Below are 18499 nucleotides of genomic sequence, written 5' to 3' on the forward strand. Positions count from 1 at the left end.
CGACCTTAGGGTGCAGAGCTGCGGAGGAGTCCGCGGCGAGTGAGTGGGGACGAAGTGGGTGAGGGTTTTCTTTTCCTTTTTCATGTGTGAGTGAACACACACGGTTCGCAAAGGCGACGGAGATGAACCGTGTGCGATAGTAAATCACCGAGATTGAATGGGAATACAAATTTCTTTTGTCTTTCATCCATGAATTTTTTTTCTATGATGAACAAAAACCCTGCTAATCACTGTGTTCAAATTTGACACTTTCCTGGGTTCATTTACAATATTTAGGGGATTATGTGCATTTTGTAGGCATTAATGCACGTAATTCAAATTCAAACAATTGGTGCATGAAAGGGTGCACAAGAACGGTCTGGAAAAACCATACTCGTGGTATTTAGTAATTTCTCAAGCCTTGTACAAGGAATGGGCAGAGATTTCAATGGAGTCAACCACAAACGCGTCATTTATTGGGTTATCAACTATAGAACAATGAAATATGTGCTTGAAAAACATGATGGCTGGCATGGTGCCATGGTATGGCCTCACTGTTCCCTGGTTAAAAGCTGAGAAGGTTTGATTTATATCATCATGCACGCCCTTCATCAATCGAACCATCACCGAGGAAGTTCAATCCTTTCGAGAGGGAAATCACCAAGATTGAAGGGGAATCCAAATTTCCGTCCTAGTTTGTCTTTCAGTTTTTTTCCAACGATCAACATACCGCCTCAAATGAAACGTGTTCAAATTTGACATTTTTCCGAACTCATTTACCATATTTAGGGGATTGTGTGCATTTTCTAGGCATTAATTATGCACATAATTCAAATTCAAACAATTAGTGCATGAAAAGGTGCACAAGAACGGTTTGGAAAACCATGCTCGTGCTATAAAAAATGAAACACATGGTTGGAAAACAAGATGCCTGGTGTGGTGCCATGGTATGGCCTCACCATGCTCCTGGTAAAAATTGGAGAATGTTTTCCTTATGTCGTGATGCGCGCCTTTCATAAAATGAACCATCATCCGAGGAAGTTTCATGGTTTCGAGGGGGAAATCACCAAGATTGAAGGGGGATCCAAATTTCCTTTGTCCTTTGTCCTTTGTCCACGAGTTTTTTTCTATGATGAGCATACAACCTGGAAATCACCGTGTTCAAATTTGGCACTTTTCTAGGTTCATTTGCCATATTTAGAGGATTATGTGCATTTCCTAGGCATTAATGCACATAATTCATGTTCAAACAATCGATGCATGAAAGGGTCCACAAGAACGGCCTAGAAAACCATGCTCGTTCCATTTAGTAAATTCTCATGCCTTTTACAAGGAATGGACAGATATTTCGATGAAATGTGTGGCAATAGTCAACCACAAATGTCTGTTTGTTGGGTTTTCAACTATAAAAAATGAAATAAATGCTTAAAAAACATGACGCCTGGCATGGTGCCATGGTATGACCTCACCATGCCCTGGTAAAAATTTGAGAAGGTTTGGCTTATGTCATCATGCGCGCCCTTCATAAATCGAACCATCACCGAGGAAGTTCCTTGCTTTTGAGAGGGGAAATCACCAAGATTGAAGCGGAATCCTAATTTCCGTCCTAGTTTGTCATTCAGTTTTTTCCAACGACCAACATACCACCTCAAATGCAACTTGTTAAAATTTCACATTTTCCCGGGCTCATTTACAATATGTAGGGGATTATGTGCATTTTCTAGGCATTAATGGACATAATTCAAATTGGAACAATCGGTGCATGAAAAGGTGCACAATAACGGTCTGGAAAACCATGCTCGTGTTATTTACCACATTCTCATGCCTTCTACAAGGAATGGGAAGATATTTCAAGGAAATGTGTGGCAATAGTCAACCATAAATGCGTCGTTTACTCGGTTAACAACTCTGGCTTGGTGCCATGGTATGGCCTCACCATGCCCTGGTAAAAATTGGAGAATGTTTTCCTTATGTCGTGATGCGCGCCTTTCATAAATCAAACCATCACCAAGGAAGTTTCATGGTTTCAAGGGGGAAATCACCAAGATTGAAGGGGGGTTCCAAATTTCCTTTGTCCGTTGTCCACGAGTTTTTTCTACGATGAACATACAACCTGCAAATCACGGTGTTCAAATTTGGCACTTTTCCGGGTTCATTTGCCATATTTAGGGGATTCTGTGCATTTCCTAGGCATTAATGCGCATAATTCAAGTTCAAAAAATTGATGCATGAAAGGGTCCACAAGAACGGCCCAGAAAACCATGCTCGTGCCATTTAATAAATTCTCATGCCTTTTACAAGGAATGGACAGATATTTCGATGAAATGTGTGGCAATAGTCAACCACAAATGTCTGTTTGTTGGGTTTTCAACTATAAAAAATGAAATAAATGCTTAAAAACATGACGCCTGGCATGGTGCCATGGTATGACCTGACCATGCCCTGGTAAAAATTTGAGAAGGTTTGGCTTATGTCATCATGCGTGCCCTTCATAAATTGAACCATCACCGAGGAAGTTCCATGCATTCGAGAGGGGAAATCACCAAGATTGAAGCGGAATCCTAATTTCCGTCCTAGTTTGTCATTCAGTTTTTTCCAACGATCAACATACCACCTCAAATGCAACGTGTTCAAGTTTGACTTTTTCCCGGGCTCATTTACAATATTTAGGGGATTATGTGCATTTTCTAGGCATTAATGGACATAATTCAAATTCGAACAATCGGTGCATGAAAAGGTTCACAATAACGGTCTGGAAAACCATGCTCATGTTATTTACCACATTCTCATGCGTTTTACAAGAATGGGAAGATATTTCAAGGAAATGTGTGGCAATAGTCAACCATACACGCGTCGTTTACTCAGTTAACAACTATACAAAAAATGAAACACATGGTTGGAAAACATGACGCCTCGCTTGGTGCCATGGTATGGCCTCACCATGCCCTGGTAAAAATTGGAGAATGTTTTCCTTATGTCGTTATGCGTGCCTTTCATACGAACCATCACCGAGGAAGTTTCATGGTTTCAAGGGGGAAATCACCAAGATTGAAGGGGGTTCCAAATTTCCTTTGTCCTTTGTCCATGATTTTTTTCTACGATGAACATACAACCTGCAAACCACCGTGTTCAAATTTGGCACTTTTCCGTGTTCATTTGCCATATTTAGGGGATTCTCTGCATTTCCTAGGCATCAATGCACATAATTCAAGTTCAAACAAGCGATGCATGAAAGGGTCCACAAGAACGGCCTAGAAAACCATGCTCGTGCCATTTAGTAAATTCTCATGCCTTTTACAAGGAATGGACAGATATTTCGATGAAATGTGTGGCAATAGTCAACCACAAATGTCCATTTTTGGGTTTTCAACTATAAAAATGAAATAAATGCTTAAAAAGCATGACGCGGGCATGGTGCCATGGTATGCCTTGGTAAAAATTTGAGAAGGTTTGGCTTATGTTGTCATGCACGCCCTTCATAAATTGAACGATCACCGAGGAAGATCCATGCTTTCGAAAGGGAAATCCTCAAGATTGAAGGGGAATCCAAATTTTCTTCGTTCTTTGCCCTGGAGTTTTTTTCTACGACGAACATACACCCTGCAAATCACCGTGTTCAAATTTCGCATTTTTCCGGGCTCAGTTACCATATTTAAGGGATTATGTGCATTTTCTAGGCATTAATGGACATAATTCAAATTCAAACAATCGGTGCATGAAAAGGTGCACCAAAATGGTCTGGAAAACAATGCTCGTGTTATTTAGCACATTCTCATGCCTTTTACAAGGAATGGGCAGATATTTCAAGGAAATGTGGGGCAATAGTCAACCATAAACGCGTCGTTTACTCGGTTAACAACTATACAAAAATGAAACACATGGTTGGAAAACATGAAGCCTGGCTTGGTGCCATGGTATGGCCTCACCATGCCCTGGTTAAAATTGGAGAATGTTTCCCTTATGTCATGATGCACGCCTTTCATAAATCGAACCATCACCGAGGAAGTTTCATGGTTTCAAGGGGGAAATCACCAAGAGTGAAGGGGGCTCCAAATTTCCTTTGTCCTTTGTCCACAAGTTTTTTCTACGATGAACATACAACCTACAAATCACCGTGTTCAAATTTGGCACTTTTCCGGGTTCATTTTCCATATTTAGAGGATTATGTGCATTTCCTAGGCATTAATGCGCATAATTCAATTTCAAACAATTGATGCATGAAAGGGTCCACCAGAACGGCCAAGAAAACCATGCTCGGGCCATTTAGTAAATTATCATGCCTTTTACAAGGAATGGATAGATATTTTGATGAAATGTGTGGCAATAGTCAACCACAAATGTCTGTTTGTTGGGTTTTCAACTATAAAAAATGAAATAAATGCTTAAAAAACATGACGCCTGGCATGGTGCCATGGCATAACCTCAGCATGCCTTGGTATAAATTTGAGAAGGTTTGGCTTATGTTGTCATGCATGCCCTTCATAAATCAAACCATCACCAAGGAAGTTCCATGCTTTTGAAAGGGAAATCCTCAAGATTGATGGGGAATCCTAATTTTCTTCGTTCTTTGCCCTGGAGTTTTTTTCTACAATGAACATATGCCCTGCAAATCACCGTGTTCAAGTTTTGCATTTTTCCGGGCTCATTTACCATATTTAGGGGATTATTGATGTAGGGTGGAACCCTAGATGGCCGATCTTTCACGAAAGGAGCGAATCCTTGAAGAACACAAAGAACACGAGGGGAAATCATGAAGGGGCACAAAGAGAAACACTCAAACCAACAAGATTAAGTCACACATGTGCTAGATCCTCGGAACACGAGAGGAGATACAAGATCCAAAGTCAACAAAGGATGATACAAGAGGTAACTGGTCTTCTCCATGAGGAGGTCTTGAGGTTCTTCCCGTGAAGGGGTCTTGAATCCTCTTGGTGGATCTTCTCCGAGGAGGCGCTATCTCCGAGGGGAAGGTAACCAAGTGGATGAACAAAGCTCTCACACAAAATATCAGCTAATCCTTTGCTAACTCTAACTAGGGGGAGGTGGAGGAGTATATATAGTCTAGGGACACGAAGGGGTAAGTCGGGGATACATGGGCCTCGGGCCCGATCTCTGTGCATAGACAGGCGTCTGACGTTTGAAGGCTCAGGATGGTCCGGACGTCCGGTGGTCTCCAGACTTCCGTAGATTTCGTTATGTCACCGTGGTGTCGGTCGACCGGTGGTGCTCGGTCGTCCGGGGCCTGGGGTGTGTCGGACGTCCGGTACTTGCCGGTCGTCAGGCCGTTGTGGATTCTGTCGGCTGGCCCTTCTGGCTGGCTGAGTGTCCAAGCATCGGACGTCCGGCGTTGTCTGGTCGTCCGAAGGCTGAAGACATCGGGCAGCTTCTTCTCTTGGTCCTAGTACTTGGCGTCCTCGCTAGCTCGTCCGTTCGATGTGGTGGCTCCGTGGCTTTCCTCTAAGTACCTGAACATGCATAGCACACACGTTGGAGGTAGTAGCCATGTCTCACATGTAGAAAGTGAAGGTTCGGAGAGGAGCGAGTTCACCTTGTGTCCAATTGCGTATATTGGAGGTCTCTTCATATGTCCTCTTGGGGCTTGGAGAGTAGTCGGAGTGTACATGGGGATGAACGTGGGATGCTCCGCATCACTCCCCCCCCCCTTGGGAAAGATCCGACCTCAGATTGTGATCCTCTTCACCATGGAAACGGTTGTCGTGGACGGACTTGTAGTTGGATGGAGTTGAAGGCATGGTGCAAACCAAATACTCCAAGGTGTCTCCGGTATGTTGTACATCCAAAATGAGCATACACAAAGTACACTTGGAAATACAATGGTTAGCGCACACAAAGTGTCCATCAAGTAAGTATGAGTCCGTGCTGCAAGATTGTTCGTGACAAAGCGCATGAAGCTTATGAAGATGATATAGAATGATATGCAAAGCATTCATGGGAGCAAAAGCATTCAAAATGCACACAAATGTGTTGTGAATATGATCAATGCAACCATGGTGACAAATGATGTCATAGTGGGACGGTTTATCAAAAGCATGAACATGGTAATTGGTGCTCAATATGAGTATGTGATCATGCAATTGATGATGGGCAATATGATCATGATGTATGAAGATGCCATCAAGAAAGATCACAACAAATTTGCTAAGGAAATGCACAAGCTCATATATCATGGATGACATGGGAATACAAGATGCAACAAGGCAATCATAATGTGGGTCAATCCATCCATAAGATGCAAATTTGTCATGTGTATGATATGTCCATCGAGCATGACATGTGTGAGCACAATCAACAAATATGGAGGTGTTGGTGTACCAATGCTCGATGTTGTGGCGTGAGTGGAGGTTCGAAGGTGCATCCAATAAGTCCGAGTGCTCCTCAACTTGAAGGTCCATAGAGCCAATTTCCAATGTCGGTCCTCAATCAAGTATGTGCAACATGTAGACAAGAAGAAGGAAACAACAATGAAAGAATGACCCATCCAATATGCGTATGTGAGGATGGCTCAAAGGGAAGGAGGTCACCTTTAGGAGATTCTCGCAAATGTTGTTGCTGCACATCGTGTATGCCTTCACATGACCAAGCTGTCGCATAACGACACTGCCTTGTGAATCCTCCAAACTAAAAGAACATGACAAACACTTGGAAAAACAAATGAGGTTAGCGGAAGTGCAAAACCTATCATTCGTGTGGTAAGATACCCAACTAGGGTATGCATCATGCTCATCATAAGAAAGGACAAGGGAGCATTTCATAGTATGGAGGCATATGATGCGAGAACAACCAAATACAATAGGCGCAATCAAGCAAGCATGCATCACAAGTAAAGTGTCCAGGTCTCCAAGATCAATAAGCATAGATGCAACAATTGGAGGCAAGCGACAATGAACAAGATGTATCATGTGAGAGGCATGAACATATATGTCATCAACCCAAGAAAGCGTGTAAGAAAGGAACATGGGTGATGCAACAAAGCAAGCAATCATAGCAATCAAGTGGTGTGAGCTAGTAGTGCGAAGATGCAACATACTAGAGGGAATCATGTCAAGCATCTCATGTGTGCAAATGGTGGTCATGAATAATGCACAAGACATATCACAAGCATGAAGGCAAGATATGAGCAAAATATGATCAATGTATTGGCGAGATGCCATATGTAAATAGCAATGGGACATCATGACTCTCCCAACACAACAAGCAACAATAGCATGAGGCACATGATAAACATGGCAATAGCAACAAGGATCTCCACCAAGCATGCAAATACACATATGAGTAGTAAAATAGTGAATCATGGGTAACTGCAAGCAAGGGTCACAATTGCATGGCAAAGACAGAAATAGGCATAACATGCAAAGTGAACATGGTACAATGGGCATAAATGAACAAGTAATATATAGCCCATAGCCGTGTGAGAACCAAGTAGAAGAGATGTGCGTAGTCCTTGCACAACAGGAACGATGGTAAGGATAGTCCACGGGATCCCAAATTGTCGTTGCTCTCTTGGGATTGAGAGGTTGTTTCGTCAACTCTTAGGATTGAGAGGTTGACGAGTATATGTGAGTACCTACACAAAACAAAGACAAAGGGAAAATTGTGTGTGCGTGGTATATGTACACATCATCCATCATGATGCGCACATGCAAGTGTTGGTTAGAACAAAATAGCCAATGCTCAAATAAATGAGATGCGTGATATAGAAACATGTCATCCATCATGATTGGTTTGTTGTTATGTATAGCATAATGGAGACTCAAATTGTGTAATGCATCACAAGAAATATGTTGAGCATTGTTATTCATGGAATGCATACGGTGCAAGCAATTATGAGAATCATGCAAAGTATGGAATGCATCAAAATCTCCTAATATGTATAAGGAAACTATGGGGGTCTCCTCATGAGAACTAATGGAAACATCACATGGAGAATATTGACAACATCCAAAACAAAGCATATTTGGTTCTATGTGATCATGGCATGTCATAGTAGAGGAATTGCGCAAATCATGTAAAGGAAGCATGGCAATATCATCACATGAAAAACAAAAGCCAATGACCATCATCTCGTCATCTATGCCATAAGTTAAAATGGGATTTATGTTAATGGGGCATGCATAGCTACTATGTTGAGATTGAAATGATGCAATATGGGAGATCTCACTCATAGCATATGACAAGTTCAAAGGATTGTCAAACATGATGTGACCGATAGAATTTTCACATGATATCCTATGGAGTATAGCATCACAACTAGGAAAATCAACATGCTCATCATCATATTCATCATAAGTAGGTATGTCATGACATGAAGAAGTCGCACTAGCATGAAGCATGGGAATAGGTGGATCAACATCATGCAAGCAATCATTAGTGAGATAGTCCACTAGTGGGACAAGAGAAGCACCATCACTTATATTACCTTTAGAGCATCGTTCATGTGTTGTAGGTGAGGTGTCGAAGACCAATGCGTGATCATCTTCATCTCGATGGAACCATGTGGTGGGTGCATCATCGTCCACCATGGCCATCATCGTCTCCATTGGAGGTATGGACTCGCCGAGATAGGCGTGTCGTCATGTAGGAGACCTAGCACCAAAGAGCAAAACACACTAGGAGTAGAGGTTATGCCGTTAGAAATCATAGTGGCCTCACATGCCGTGTCAACTACCTCAATCACTAAGTGTTGTGGCTCACTCACTCCCTCTTGGATGCTCTCACTCGTATGGTTGGTGGAGTCACTCAAATGGCTCTCAACCTCACATAGGATGTGTGGCATGCACACAAGTGTGGGGCTAGTGGTGGTCACACTCATCCTCTCATAGGAAATGCACTCAATGTCACATATGGTGGAGTCACTCATATCATTCGTGGGGTGGTGGCTCTCCTCACATGGCAATTGGGGCATCTCGTCACATGTCGTTGTAGGAGAAATGTTGGTGCAAATTTCTCCATGCTCAATCATGTCGTAGTCGTAGCCGTGGATGAAGGCCGAAGATGCACATCATCACTCTCCTCTAAGGCCAAAGATAAGGTCTCATGTGAGGTCTCGTAGCTTGACTCGAGGTATGAGTCCAATATGGGTGTCGTCTTCATGTTGTTGAAGAGGTTCATGCTCGTCGCTGTGGTCAAAGGGGATGGCCCTTGCTCGACCTTCTTGTCACCGTCTTGTTGTTGGAGGCCCATATGATGTGGCACCTCGTAGCTCGTCTCCATGGCCGAGGGGAAATTCCCATGCTCGGCCATCTTCCTTGAAGGGCTTCCGAAGATGGAAGTGTCGCCCTCACTCGTAGGTGGCCGCCTTGTACTTGATGATGTCGATGTAGTTGAACTCACGGGAAGTAGGCGAAGATGCTGTACGTCCAAAGGAGAAGATGCCTTGATAGCACTTGGCAAATATGCCAAAGTGGTTGTTGTAGCCGTAGCTCCGTCTTGGTGGTGCTCGTCTCGCGGTCTTCTCTTATGCTCACGAAGGTTGGCCTTGGCGTGAAGTAGGGCATGTTGGGACTTGTGCATTTACGCTTGGCGAGCATCTTCATGAAGATGGTGTGGTTGTCGTGCTTGAGCTCGATGGCGTTCATCGTCGTCGTGCACATGATGCTTAGAGGTGACTTGCCCTTCATGACGATGTGTATCACGAACGTGATGGTGGTCGCCATGGAGATGTGAACATGGATGACTTGCGCTTGCATCATTTTTGCGCTCCGAAGATGATTGACTTGCTCGCCGTCGCCTTGAGGATGATGAAGGGGAAGAACGTTTGATCAATAAGGTCTGAATCTCCTCCATCCTTGCATCTTGCTCCTCCTTTTGTGCGGAAAGCTTGTTGTCGATGTAGTCCCTTTTCCTTGATTCGGAATGATGAATGTCGATGGAGAGGTTCTCGATGCGCTCTCACAATCTTGATTGTGCGCCTTGTATTTGTCGTTGTAGATCAAAGATTGCCGCTTTGGTGTTGTAGATCGAAGATTGACCGAAGATGAAATGCCTTGCCTATCCATCACAATACTCGAGCAAATATGAGTGGAGAAAGGAGAAGAACTATACCAAATGTACTTTGATGGATCAATGATCACTCAATGATGTAACTAGGAAATAGCACAATTGGTACCAATTCTTGTCGGTTTCTCACACCTACACAAATAAGGCTTATGGTGGAGCTCGGTGAGGATAGTGGCACAAAAAATTTGATGTAAAATGTTAGCAAGAGTCAATAATGTTGATGTAAAATTTGATGCAACAAGTAGACCAATAGCAATGAATGGCACACGGAAATGCACACACAGATAGATAAATGGGGTTGTGCAACCAAGGATGAGCACAAAATGTGGAATCCACGGAAAACGCTCGTGTTGCACAACTCAAGGGAGACGCTAGCACGATTGCCCAATAGGCAGATACGACACTTGTGCACAACCTATAAGATGCAAAACAGATAAACTTTCTATCCCAAGTATGCTATGTGTATGATGATCCGGTGGTATGACCCAAGATGATCTTATATGCAATGTGGTATGATGCTATGGCTATTGCTTACAAGCTTTTTTGCTCTTTCTCTTTTGCTTAAAAGCTTATTCTTTTGTTGTATGGCCACTTTTGCACAATACACAAACCAAGATAGCAATTGTATATATGCGGGAACAAACTTGTGGCACAAGGGATGATATGATACCAATATGATATGGTATGTATGCAATGGAAGGTGTCGATCACTAATGTGGACAAGTAACGTTGCCGGCAATACTCAAATGGCTAGTCTCGATAGGCAAGTGACGCAAAATGGCTAGGGGTCATCAATGCAATGGAAAGGGAATATACAATGGAGGGATACCACGATACCAAGATGATATCGAGGTTACCGTCCTTGGCGATGATGAGTGACGGTGTTCTTGATGTAGATACCAAGATGATGGAGGTTCGTCCCTAAGTAGCCAAAACACCTTAGGAAACGGAAAAACCGCGAACTCAAAATCTCAAATGTCAAATGGTGGTAACGGGAATGCGGTGGTGGTTGTGGAAGCTCAAAGGGATTGCGAAAATGCAATGATGGGTTTTGCGAGTAGGCAATGCGGAAATGGAGGGTAAGGTGGTGGACTATACACGGTGTCGGAGTTGGAAGCACGGTCCCTAAGTAGCCGAAACATCTTCGGAGACACAACTCACAACACAAACAAAATTGGGTTAAGTTGGGGTGGCGGAAGTGTATGGTGGGTAAGCCTATGCGGAAGTGGTTGATGAGGACATCAATACCATTGTTACACCCACAGCCCCTACTGTTACATATACTGGACCAATTACTAGAGCTCGCGCACGCCAATTAAATTACCAGGTACTTTCGTTTCTTGGTAATGATTCTAATGTTCATGAGATTATGATGCTGCCTAAATTGGATACATTTGTTTTGCTTACAAATGAAGGGCCTAGCTTGGAGAAGGATGAACATTGGAGCAAGAACACGCATGGAGTTGATGGCATGCGCAAGGGGATCAAGAACGGAGTTACAAGTGATGATTTCAGGACTTTGAAGCCACCATAAGGAGTGCATGAAGCCTTGGACGAAATATACAAGATGCCACTTCATAATATTCCGTCCATAGGCTATTCTAGGTGCTGCGTCACCTTATTAATGGGCCAGGCCCATGTAATTTTCGAAATACTTAAGTATAGGCTATTTTTAGAGTCCGTATGTGTGGGGAAACAAGAGTTAGGGTTGGTTTCGGACCCCACCCTCAAGGGCCACGAAATTCCCCCCTCTTCCTCCATATATACAGCCCTTAGGGCGTCGTTTAGACTTCGGGTTTTGTTTAGATTAAAAGTTCGCCATAGCTGCAACTTCGCGTACTTCGTTTGTGTCCAACGACCAGACCAAGACGTCACAGAACCCCACCTTGATCAATAAAGCTTTCATCTTATATTCGCAATATCCAGATTGCAATCTCAGTTTCTTGCTTGTTCTTCGTTTGCTCGCAGGAAACAGACCCTCGTGGTCAGGTTGATCGTGCTCCGGCGTGGTCAATAACCTCGGAAGTTGGTTTAGCGATTGCTAAGGGCGACGTCTCGCACGTTCGTAGTCGGATCGTCAAGGTCGACTCCCACAGAAAACGATAGCCACCATCTCATCGAAACATCGGGACACCTTAGCCTCTATCAAGTGGTATCAGATTTCCAGGTTGCTCGGTGAGATTTTACAGTTTTTCGTAGATTAGATCGAGTCTGTTCTTCATACCTACAGTCCACGAAAAAGCCACACAAAAAAAATTTAGGGTTAGTTCATCATATCCGAACCAATCTGAGCCTTTGCATAATCTTTTTAGGGTTTTGCTTTGTTGAATTTGCGGTTGCATCGTCGTGTCAAGTTGCTGGTCTTAGAGTCTAGTCTTTTAGAGTTTCGAGTTCTGGTCATAAGTTGTCACGCCGCCGCCGCACCATCATCATCGCCCATCTACCACTTTTGCTTATCCGCCACCGCTCTGAATCCTTATCCATATACCACTACCAATCCGTATCCATATACCACCATCAATCTCTATCCATATACCACCACCGCTACCATATACCACCACCGCTGCCATATACCACAACCATATATCCACCACCAATCCGAGTTCTTCTCATATTAGGTTTGTTCTTGAGATCAATCTAAATTCCGATTCGTGTTTCCTTGCCTGCGTAGGTCTCGGAAAAAAAATCTGGAGACCCCCGGGCAGTTTTTAGGCCAAAATTTTCACGGGCAATTTTTTTCCCTATCCTATTTTTAGGCTTTTCTGAGTCTTTTGAGCCACGTGCCATCATAGTGATTTTTTGTCGCACTTTTTCGTCGTCGCTGCCCTGATTTCCGAAAAAAGTGAAAAAAAAATTTCGTGCCCATCCTATCAGTTTGACGAGGGAAGAGTTTTGAGACACTCGCCATTATAGTGATTTTTCGCAAAAAAAAGAGAGCGCAAAAAAAAGGAGCGCAAAAAAAAGAGAAAAAAAAGAGTTCCAGAGTGTGCTTTTCCCTTATTTAAGTGCAGCGCCGTGATTTTGTTAGTGTTCTAGGCTCGCGTCTCTAGCACGGTCTAGCCTAGGACCAGCACAGTACCGTCGTTGAGCGTTTATTCAACTTTGCATCTCTGAATTGATTATTGCTGACCCTTTTTGCTACCATACTATAAGCCTTCCCAGCTCCACATACATCTACGTCGTGCGTTTGACTCTCCCTGGCAATCGCTCTATCCAAGCTTTTGAGAGTTTTGACTACAACGGTTGCCGATCACCGCCTGCTGCTGGGTAAGAACTGGTAAGAATTTGAGATTTGCTTGACGGATTTGTGACACCCGCCACCACCACCACTTGTTAGTAGTCTGTAGGATCATATTCTTGTGTGTTTCTATTGCTGCTAACCATGCCAGGATCACAAGCCGACGAGACTGACTGGGAGAACTTGACGAACAAGGAGTTCATGATACGTTTCAGCAAATGATGAATGGACAGGTGCAAGATGTGATAAACAGATTTGAAGAGGCCATGGAGAAGATAGATGGCATGGAGAAGACGTTTGAAACAAAGCTCGATAACAAGTTTGCTGAATTGCTTTCGCGTTTTCCACCACCACCACCGGCTGCTCCTGCCGCACCTCTGCAACAACAGCAACAACACCGACTACCTCCACGTCGGGAAACAGCCCTCCGCCGAGCGAGCCGTGTCCCTCTTCAGTCGGGCCAAACTGCTGGTGCTGCTGTTGATACTTCTGTGGCTCCTACTGCTGATGTGGAGGAGGATGATTATGTGGGAGATTATGAGGATGAGGTTGATCAAAATCAGAACTACGTGCCACCAACAGCACAGCAACCACCAGGTCGTCCACATGCAAATAATGGCAATGGTAGGGCTCACCCTCAGGTACGAGATCATGACCATCTCCCTAAACTAAAATTGAATATTCCACCATTTGAGGGTAGATATGTTCCTGATATATATCTTACTTGGGAGTTAGAAACTGAACAACGATTTACATGTTTACAATATCCCGAGGAGAGACGTGTTCCTGCTGCTGTTTGTGCTTTCACTAGTTTTGCATGTGTTTGGTGGTCTAAGCATTGTAGATTATATCCTATTCCAGCTACTTGGGCTGCTTTGAAAACTGCTATGCGTACTCGTTGGGTTCCACCATATTATCAACGTGAATTACTTCAAAAATTGCAGCGCTTAAGACAAGGAAAAAATTCTGTAGAAGAATATTATCAGGAATTACAAACTGGCATGATTAGATGTGGTATTGTTGAGGAGAATGAAGCTATGCTTGCACGTTTTATGGGTGGATTAAATAGAGAGATTCAACGATTCTAGAGTATAAGGAGTATACTAATATCACTCGTTTATTCCATCTTGCTTGTAAAGCTGAACGTGAAGTGCAGGATCGACAGGCATTGGCGCGGACTAACTTTTCTGCAGGTCGACCTTCATCATGGACACCACGTGCATCATCTACTTCCACACGTTCTGCTACACCGGCGCCTCCGTCGGCTGCCACCTACCAACCGTGATACAATAAAGCAGGCACAATCACCACTATCTGCCAAGAGCACACCTTCTGGGCCTGCAAAGAGCTCTTCTTCATCCATGGCATCAACAGGGCAAACACATGATATTATTTGTCGACGTTGCAAGGGTGGAGGTCATTATGCGAGAGAATGCCCATCTAAGCGTGTGATGATTGTTACTGAGGATGGTGGGTATGAGTCCGCTAGTGACTATGATGAGGAGACTTTGGCTCTTATTACACGTGAAGAACACGGTGGAGACGATTCTGATCATGAGACGCAATACATGGCTCCTAAAGATGCAGACAGGTATGAATGTTTAGTTGCTCAACGTGTTTTGAGTGTGCAGGTTACACAAGCTGAGCAAAATCAGAGGCATAATTTGTTCCATACAAAGGGAGTTGTGAAGGAACGTTCTGTTCGCGTGATCATAGATGGAGGGAGCTGCAATAACTTGGCTAGCATGGAGATGGTGGAGAAGCTATCTCTCACCACAAGACCACATCCACATCCTTACTACATCCAATGGTTCAACAACAGCGGCAAGGTTAAGGTAACATGTATTGTTCGTGTGCATTTTAGTATCTCTACATATGCTGATTATGTTGATTGTGATGTGGTACCTATGCAAGCATGTTCCTTATTACTTGGTAGACCATGGCAATTTGATAAAAATTCTGTACACCATGGTAGAAACAATCAGTATACTCTTGTTCATAACGATAAAAATATTACTTTGCTTCCTATGACTCCTGATTCCATTTTGAAAGATGATATTAATAGAGCTAATAAAGCAAAACAGGAGACAAATAAGAGTGAAAATCAGATTGTGGCAAAAGAATTTGAGCACCAAATGAAGCCTAATAATAAACCATCTACTGTTGTTTCTGAAATTAAATTGAAAAGTGCATGTTTACTTGCCACCAAATCTGATATTGATGAGCTAGATTTTAGCAAATCTGTTTGCTATGCTTTTGTGTGCAAAGAGGCATTATTTTCATTCGAGGACGTGCCTTCCTCTTTGCCCCCTGCTGTCACTAACATTTTGCAGGAGTTCGCTGACGTCTTTCCACAAGACGTGCCACCGGGATTACCACCTATTCGAGGGATTGAGCATAAAATTGACTTAATTCCCGGTGCTTCGCTACCCAACCGTGCACCATACCGTACCAATCCAGAGGAGACGAAGGAGATTATGCGTCAAGTACAAGAACTGCTCGACAAAGGTTATATACGCGAATCCCTTAGTCCTTGTGCTGTTCCTATCATTTTAGTGCCGAAAAAGGATGGTACGTCGCGTATGTGCGTTGTAGAGGCATTAATAATATTACTATTCGTTATCGTCATCCTATTCCTAGGCTAGATGATATGCTTGATGAATTGAGTGGCTCTACAATATTCTCCAAAGTTGATTTGCGTAGTGGATACCATCAAATTCGTATGAAATTGGGTGATGAATGGAAAACAACATTTAAAACTAACTTTGGATTATATGAGTGGTTAGTCATGCCTTTTGGGTTAACTAATGCACCTAGTACTTTCATGAGGTTAATGAACGAAGTTTTACGTGCTTTCATCGGACGATTTGTGGTAGTTTACTTTGATGACATATTGATTTATAGCAAATCTTTGGAGGAACATTTGGAACATTTACGTGCTGTTTTTATTGCTCTACGTGATGCACGTTTGTTTGGAAACCTTGGAAAGTGCACCTTTTGCACCGACCGAGTATCTTTTCTTGGCTATGTTGTTACTCCACAGGGAATTGAAGTTGATAAAGCCAAGATTGAAGCTATTGAGAGTTGGCCGCAACCCAAAACGGTCACACAAGTGAGGAGTTTCCTTGGCCTCGCTGGTTTCTATAGGCGTTTTGTGAGAGATTTCAGCACCATTGCTGCACCTCTCAACGAGCTTACAAAGAAGGATGTGCCTTTTGTTTGGGGTACCGCACAGGAAGAAGCCTTCACGGTATTGAAAGATAAGTTGACACATGCTCCTTTACTCCAACTTCCTAATTTCAATAAGACTTTTGAGCTTGAATGTGATGCTAGTGGAATTGGATTAGGAGGTGTGTTATTACAAGATGGAAAACCTGTTGCATACTTTTCTGAAAAATTGAGTGGGCCTAGTCTGAACTATTCTACTTATGATAAAGAATTATATGCTCTTGTTCGGACCTTAGAAACATGGCAACATTATTTATGGCCCAAGGAATTTGTTATACATTCTGATCATGAATCTTTGAAACACATTAAAAGTCAAGCAAAACTGCACCGTAGACATGCTAAATGGGTTGAATTCATTGAGACTTTCCCTTATGTCATTAAACACAAGAAGGGTAAAGAAAATGTTATTGCTGATGCCTTGTCTCGTCGTTATACTATGCTTTCACAACTTGACTTTAAAATATTTGGTTTGGAGACCATCAAAGATCAATATGTTCATGATGCTGAATTTAAAGATGTATTGCAGAATTGTAAGGAAGGGAGAACTTGGAACAAGTTCGTTCTTAACGATGGATTTGTGTTTCGTGCTAACAAGCTATGCATTCCAGCTAGCTCCGTTCGTCTTTTGTTGTTGCAGGAGGCGCATGGAGGAGGATTAATGGGACACTTTGGCGTCAAGAAGACGCAGGATATACTTGCTACACATTTCTTTTGGCCAAAGATGAGACGGGATGTTGAGCGTTTTGTTGCTCGCCGCACTACATGTCAAAGAGCTAAGTCACGACTCAATCCTCATGGTTTATATATATGCCTTTGCCTGTACCTAGTGTTCCTTGGGAGGATATATCTATGGGCTTTGTTTTAGGTTTACCTCGAACAAAGAAGGGGAGGGATAGCATATTTGTTGTCGTGGATAGGTTCTCGAAAATGGCACACTTTATACCATGTCATAAAAGCGATGATGCTGTTAATGTTGCTGATTTGTTCTTTCGTGAAATTATTCGCTTACATGGTGTGCCAAATACTATTGTTTTAGATCGTGATACTAAATTTCTTAGCCACTTTTGGAGATGTTTATGGGCTAAGTTGGGGACTAAGCTGCTTTTTAGTACTACTTGTCACCCCCAAACTGATGGACAAACTGAAGTAGTTAATAGAACATTGTCTACTATGCTTAGGGCTGTTTTGAAGAATAACAAGAAAATGTGGGAAGAATGCTTGCCTCATATTGAATTTTCTTATAATCGTTCATTGCATTCTACTACTAAGATGTGCCCTTTTGAAATTGTGTATGGTTTCCTACCTCATGCACCTATTGATTTGTTGCCTCTTCCATCTTCAGAGAAGGTTAATTTTGATGCTAAAGAACATTCTGAATTGATTTTAAAAATGCATGAGTTAACTAAGGAAAACATTGAGTTTATGAATGCTAAATTTAAACTTGCTGGAGATAAGGGTAGAAAACATGTTGTGTTTGCGCCTGGAGATCTTGTTTGGTTACATTTGCGTAAAGATAGATTTCCTAATCTGCGCAAATCAAAGCTAATGCCACGTGCTGATGGTCCTTTTAAGGTGTTAGAGAAAATAAATGATAATGCATATAAACTTGAGCTACCTGTAGATTTTGGGGTTAGTCCCACTTTTAACATTGCAGATTTGAAGCCTTATTTGGGTGAGGAAGATGCGCTTCCGTCGAGGACGACTTCATTTCAAGAAGGGGAGGATGATGAGGACATCAATACCATTGTTACACCCACAGCCCCTACTGTTACATATACTGGACCAATTACTACAGCTCACGCACGCCAATTAAATTACCAGGTACTTTCGTTTCTTGGTAATGATTCTAATGTTCATGAGATTATGATGCTGCCTAAATTGGATACATTTGTTTTGCTTACAAATGAAGGGCCTAGCTTGGAGAAGGATGAACATTGGAGCAAGAACACGCATGGAGTTGATGGCATGCGCAAGGGGATTAAGAACGGAGTTACAAGTGATGATTTCAGGACTTTGAAGCCACCATAAGGAGTGCAT

Source organism: Triticum urartu, chromosome 3, assembly GCF_003073215.2.
Source record: "Triticum urartu cultivar G1812 chromosome 3, Tu2.1, whole genome shotgun sequence".
NCBI lineage: Eukaryota > Viridiplantae > Streptophyta > Magnoliopsida > Poales > Poaceae > Triticum > Triticum urartu.